The sequence below is a fragment of the Meleagris gallopavo genome, chromosome 2 (assembly GCF_000146605.3).
Source record: "Meleagris gallopavo isolate NT-WF06-2002-E0010 breed Aviagen turkey brand Nicholas breeding stock chromosome 2, Turkey_5.1, whole genome shotgun sequence".
NCBI classification, from domain to species: domain Eukaryota; kingdom Metazoa; phylum Chordata; class Aves; order Galliformes; family Phasianidae; genus Meleagris; species Meleagris gallopavo.
Window position 1 is genome coordinate 7,353,808 of NC_015012.2, and position 6,151 is coordinate 7,359,958.

The 6,151-nt window shown below is 48.6% G+C and overlaps 1 protein-coding gene across 1 annotated transcript in view; it reads left to right on the top strand.

The window, feature by feature from the left end:
- Positions 1-853: 853 nt before the first annotated feature.
- Positions 854-6,151, top strand: part of PELI1 (pellino E3 ubiquitin protein ligase 1) — a 48,006-nt gene continuing 42,708 nt past the window's right edge. Inside the window, exon 1 of the mRNA XM_010706455.3 lies at positions 854-944. The gene's annotated coding sequence lies outside the window, so the exon portion shown is untranslated. The remainder of the gene's footprint in view (positions 945-6,151) is intronic.

Below are 6,151 nucleotides of genomic sequence, written 5' to 3' on the forward strand. Positions count from 1 at the left end.
TGGGTCTAACTGCAGCTGCTGCTTGTTTGTTGTCAGCTTTATTCCATGTTGCATGACCTAGTAAGCATTAATAAATGGTGCTGTCTGGGACAAAATTACAAGTAATGACCAGGTAAGCACAAGCAGATTTGCACAAGAAAGAAGGAAAGGAGGTGCCTATGTTTGAGGCATTAAAACAGGCTCGAAGCAAGCTCTGCTGAGTGCAAAGCCCCATTTGTTCCCTTTGCTTTTGAGCAGACTTGCTTCGTATATATCTGGGCTAATGTGGGGAAAACCAGCTTAAGCCTAAGGAAGAGTGAGCAGAGCTTTGTGCTGCTGCAGAGGGAGCAGCACAGTCCCAACACAGGGTTGGATCTCTGAGAAAAAGTCCATCCAACCCCACCACGTGCTTCTGGAGATGTGGTGCTAATCAGGGATGGGGAGGGCTAAAGTTAGGAAGTCTTAGAATAAACAAAAAGAATAGCTTTCCCTCTTCCTGAAATTTAAACTAGAAGCTGGCTTTGTCTTTATTATTGTTTTATTAAGTTAGGTTGCTGCCAGTGAGCCATTTTTCGCAATGAAAAATTTACGGGGCCAGCTAAAGCTGAGAAGGGTCCTAAATTACTAAATGTAATAGTAAGATAAAGCCACAGCAGGGCAGTGACTTTAATGGAAATAAGCTGCTCGACTTTGCCCTTGAAAGTTTATGGCGTTTAAAACCATTGTAAACATGTCCATGTACATGGATACGGTTTCTATAGCAGCACAGCAACAGTTAAGGGCTTGCTCCCAAACATACCCCAAAGGAAACTAAAAATAGTGTATTCGTTGTATCAAAATCTGTATACATATTCGGGCAGACATACAGAAACTGGGGGTATGTGAGCCTCCATCCTCTTTTTCCCTCATTTCTGACAGGGAGCTGGAGGAGGACGCTGGACCAGAGCCCAGGATGGAGTGACGCTGTGAGTGCTCATTGCTTGCTACCAGCTCTGCTGCAGCCACAAGACCTGTCTGACCATTGGGTTTTATTGATTTTTACCTAAAGCTTGGGTTCATGGGGTATGAGGGGTGCACCTGCCTTCCTGCAGCAGGGATGGGTGCAGATTGGGATGCCCATATCTGCAGCAGTGTAGGAAGGGCACTGGCAATGGGAATGCAGAGCACGCTGGGGGGTTGTGGAAGTTTTCTCTTGCCTTTCAAGCAGCATTTAACCAGGTCAGGAGCTGGCTGCTCATCAAGGCAGGGCAGAAGTCTTTTCTAGCTTCGCCATGATGGGTCCCAGTTCCATTTCTGGATGGCTTTTGCTCTCCTGTGCCGTCACCAGCAGTGTCCCAGTGCAATCCATGGTAACCTACAAAGCAGAGAGCTGTGTTCCTATAGTTTCAAAGTAGGAAAGAGACAGGGAATGCCTTTCTTGGGAAGAAGCATCCTTTAGAACCTTCCCACCCCTTGACCACATACGGTGGCTTTGAAGAAACAGCATCCTCCTCACAGGAGTGCAAAAGTGCATTGCATTGCTGAGAGTATGCTGTACATCACAGCACAAAGATGCACAGCAGAGAAGCTGGCCAGTGCATGCAGTAGGTACAGCATGTCGAAACCAACACCAAGAAATTTAATTTGATGCAAAGCAATGGATTTCAATGCAGAGATAAGCAGTCAGAACATGTTGTTGGCTGTATCTTTCACACAGAGCACAGTTGTGCTAGGCTATTTCCATGTACTCACACAGAACAGCTCAGTATTTAGGAAAATGCTAAATACAAAGTCAAATAAAATGCAGGAATACATAAAACATATCATTCACAAGGGAAACATTTTACCTCTTCCTTAAGTTGTTACTTCATTTAGAGCAGCAGCCATCAGCTTGCAGCATCCAAAAGATGCAATGAGAGTTACCCAACCACAGCCCAGCATCAGCAATGCCTGCCCGGTGTCTCCTGCAGTCACAGCACGAAAGCAGGGGATCTTGGCCAGCTCTACTCATCCTAAGGTTATCCTACTTTCACGACATAAAAGCCTGGTGATTTTTATTTATTCCTTGCTATAAGCAGGCATTCTCCTACATTTTAAACAAGTATCACATGCCATAATGGTTTATGAATGACAAGTCTCTGCTAATTCATTCTGCACGAGGGGATTTATCACAGGCATTAATTTGCAAACCGATGCCATCAAAAAGAAACGTTGCATTTGAGGATGCCCACCCAATAGAAAAGCTTTCTCATCTCTGAGATGCCCACAAAAAGTCATGCCCACCTCCTGTCAGGGCTAAATGGCATTTTTGGCTTTGGCCGTGCATTCCCAGCCAGTCCCATGCAGGCTGTGCCAGGGGAGAGCCCAGACATTCTGTCTCCCTGCTGATTTTACTCATGGGTTATTTAAAGCAGGCATCGATAGCTCTGTGCCGAGGCAGCTGAGCGCAGCCATCGATGGCTAATGAAGGTGAATGTCAGAAGTCATCATCACAGTGATTAGTGTAATTAAACCGAGATGCAAAATGCCAGCAGGAGCAGCAGCAAGTCCCTCTGATAGGTTTGCCTCACTAGGTGGAAATCCAGGCACATCCTCCACATCCCCTACACATCTGGGTGCACTGCTGCTGGCTTACTCCTGATTGCCCTTTGAAGCTCTTCTGCTATGCTTGCTGTATTTCTTTGTGTTTTCCTTATAATGAGGCAAGCAGTGAGGCTTTTCCTTACTGGATCATAAGCACTGGAGCTTGCACCTCCAAATTCTGTCCCTGCAAAGAAAAGCCTACCAGGCCCATGTATTTTCTAGAGGGCAAAAGAATCCCCCAGCAGAAGTTCCAGTGGAGATCCCGTTTATTTGTCCTTACTGCCTCTGTATCGCCCCTCTTCTCTTCATTCCAGCCTCCTGCCATGACATCGCTTCAGTTCAGCATCTCCCCTTCCCAAGCTGTAAAGCACGGGTGAAAATATCTAGCTGCCTACCTGAGGGGGCTGACATGTGGATTAATTAATATTTCTGAAGTGCCTCAAAAATTGCTGAGTGTTATTGCTACATAACAACTGTTGCTACGCAGGGAAAATTCCTGCAGCCAGATTCAGGCGTGGACACCACACCTATGTTTCCTGCCCTTGCCGAGGTCACAGCCTGGCTTTGCTATGAGCACAGAGCCAGAAAAATCCCCATTTTGGCTTCCCCAACACTTCACTTGTGCTGTCTCTGCAGCTTTTTGAAGTGCCCTATTGGACGTATCTGTGTGCCCCATTCCAAAGCATCCCAGGTGGCATTTTTGGTGGACACTTCATCTTCCCTGGGCAACCCAAAGTACCCAAAGCAGGGCCAACAGCCTGCCACGCAGAGCTGTTTGTCTCCCACGGCAGAATTAGGGAGCGAGGGTGGGTCTACCACGCTTGGCAGGCCTGGATACCACACCTCAGCATCCGAGTGACTCACAGGGCGCTCAACCAAGAGGCAGTTTAAATTCTCCTCCCCTTTCTTGCAACCAGGCAACAAGCTTTTAAAAAAACAACGTGTTTTCTCCTAGCTTCCCTGCTGGGAATGTCTCATTTTCCGTGGCTGAGAGCATTGCTGTAGTGGGCGTCGATTTGGTTGTTGTACAGAGGAAGATAGATGAGTTTGGGTTCCATCAGTGGACTTTGTGGTCCATCATCAAGCCTCAAAGACAATGGAGACGTGGATTAATTAAGCATGTCCTGAGTGGTTTTCTGGTCCTGAGGCCAGCTGGTGATGTACCAGTGCTGCAAAAGTTTTCTGTAACCTATCAAAGCTGCTTCCTTCAAGAGGTCCCCAGCTCAGACATTCTCCTAACCACTCCTAGGCAATAACTGGCCTGGAACAAAATGATGCTGAGTTCCTAGCAGCTGTCATTTTATTGTCATGGAAGCAGCCAACATGCCCTATGGCCATCTATCACCAGGCCATTAGAGGTTTCTCCTTCCATGGAGGAACATTGGAGGAACCAACGGAACCACCAGATCACCAGATGGTACATGGTTAGGGTAGAGCATTTGCTAGAAAGGTGGGTTGCAGGCTGCTGGTAGCAAGTCTGCGCTTTCACAGCTCTCTGATTCATTATAGGCTGCAATAAGCTGCTGTAGCTCAAGTCTGCAGGCATCAGCCTAGGACAGAGTGTTCTCCATTGGGTTATATTCAGAGCAAGGCTTTTTCCTCACCAGTATCATGGGTACTTACTTCAGGGGAACGTGCAAAAACCAAGGGGCTGCAGGAGGAGTTCTGCAGGGTGAGAGGATAAGGATGCAACAAATCAAATTCAGGGATGAAAAACACATAAGAACACGCAACAGTAGGAGGTGCTTTCATCTTTCAGGAGGAAGCAGCAGGATTTGATGTCGGCTGCAATAGTTTGGGAACAACACATGGCTATGAACTGGATTCCAAAAAGCAAAAGTGAAACAAAAACCATTGGTAGCATCCAGAAACAGACCTCAGGGAAGAGGTCAACACAAGTGGCTGGGGAGGGCCCAGCTGAAAATCCCCCTGCAGCAACCACTAAACAAACCTTATTTAGACAGAGCCCATGGTGGCCTCCTTCCTTTTATCTTCTTACTGTGGCTGTCAGCCTGAGACACTATGTTGATTTCATTTTTCAAGAGGGAAAGCCAAGAAAGGAGTATTACCGTGTTGCCACACAGTTCAAGTGGCTTAAATGAAAGCTGCTATGGGTCTTCTGGCACAGAGCTCCCAGGCAGAAAGCATGACATTTTTTTCTGTAATATATGGGGGGGGGGGAAAGGCAGGGAAAAAAAGTGCTCTGGCTGCTTAAATTGGATGTAAACAAAAACATACAGACATCTGTAGTTTTGTGTGTTTTCATGGGATCATAGGCATCAAAAGCTGCTTTGTTTCTTCAGTTAACCTGTGGTTGCACATGGCACAAACTGATGCATCTGAGGTCCAACAGCAGCGAGGAGCGGGGACCAGTCTTGGCAGTGCCGTGGTCTGCTGCTTGCAGATGGGGTTTGTGGCACAGAGGCTTAGTTTTAGCCTGCCTTGGTTTCCCCATGCATCAAAGGGGCTGTGAAGATTCCCTCTGAAGCCGTCCCATGCTGCTCATCACTGGGCACCTCACACCCCACACACCTGACCCATCAGTGTATCGATTTGCTCAACCATTCCAGTGAAGAGCTCAGCTTTGACTCATGGTTGAAAGCATTTCCACCCGCCTGTGGGCTGACTCACAACTGGAGGACGGATCACAGCAGCACGGTGCGCACCGTGTGTTGTGCTCACTGTGCCCAGTGACTGTCATTTGGGCCTGAGTCACCTCACACCTCCACTCAGGATCAGCCAAGCAGCCCTCAGAGCTGTCAGCTGGCCATCTCCATGACGGGGTTCTTTTTGATCCTGTTCTCATCACCGCCCCGCCAGTTTCTCTCACAGGAGGACAAGGGGCTGCAAAGCACACAGAGGGCATCCAGGACCTCCTCCTTTCCTGGTGTGTTGTGGATGAGCTCTCACTGTTGTGGGTCTAATGGCAACCTAGAACTCCTCACAGGGAGTGGAGGGGCAGCACTGAGCTCTGCACTCTGGGGACAGTGACAGGGCTTCAAGGGATGGGGGGATGGTGTGGGGCTGGGTCAGGGGATGGTCTGGGGGGTTGGGGAAAGGTTCTGCCCCAGAGGGTGGTGGGCATGGCACAGGCTGCCCAGTGGGCACGGCCCCAGTGCCAGAGCTCAGGGAGAGTTGGGGCAGCACTCTCAGACATAGGGTTCGTGTTTAGGGTCCGGAGCACGAGTGTTGTGGGGAGTGACTGAGGAAACTGCGATTGTTCAGTTTGGAGAAGGGGAGGCTCAGCGGAGACCTTATGGCTCTCTCTAACTCCCTGAAAAGAGGTTGTAGGGAGATAGGTGTTGGCCTTTTCTCCCGTATAACAGCAATGTAGTAGCCTCAAGCTGCACCAGGGGAGGTTCAGGTTGGATATTTGGAAACACTTCTTCTCCAACAGAGCGGTGATGCAGTGGCATAGGCTGCCCAGGGAGGTGGTGGAGTCACCATCCCTGGAGGTGTTCAAGAACAGTGGAGATGTGGCACTGGGGGACGTGGTGGAGATGGGTTGGTGGTTGGACTTGATGATCTCAGAGACCTTTTCCAACCTCAATGATTCTGTGAGCCTAAGGTTATATATATTTATATATTACACTTACGCACAGCCCCCCGT